Source organism: Charadrius vociferus, unplaced genomic scaffold, assembly GCF_000708025.1.
Source record: "Charadrius vociferus isolate BGI_N301 unplaced genomic scaffold, ASM70802v2 scaffold650, whole genome shotgun sequence".
Lineage (NCBI taxonomy): Eukaryota > Metazoa > Chordata > Aves > Charadriiformes > Charadriidae > Charadrius > Charadrius vociferus.
Window position 1 is genome coordinate 1 of NW_009646736.1, and position 247 is coordinate 247.

Below are 247 nucleotides of genomic sequence, written 5' to 3' on the forward strand. Positions count from 1 at the left end.
TTTTTTAAGTAACAAATGTACTTTTTTATTTTTGAAACAAAAATATCGTTTTCGGCTTAACAATAGCCGGATCTCGCTGAATGAAGCCTTTGCATATTTTCCTGTTTTAATTGGTTGTATAATAAACAGTCCTGACCCCGCACTCTCTTTTCAATGAGTTCAGGGTGAAACGCGGACCATGGGACTGGAAATGACTTTTTCACCACTTAAAACACGGACAAGAATACCAGGAATCAGGCGGTATTAA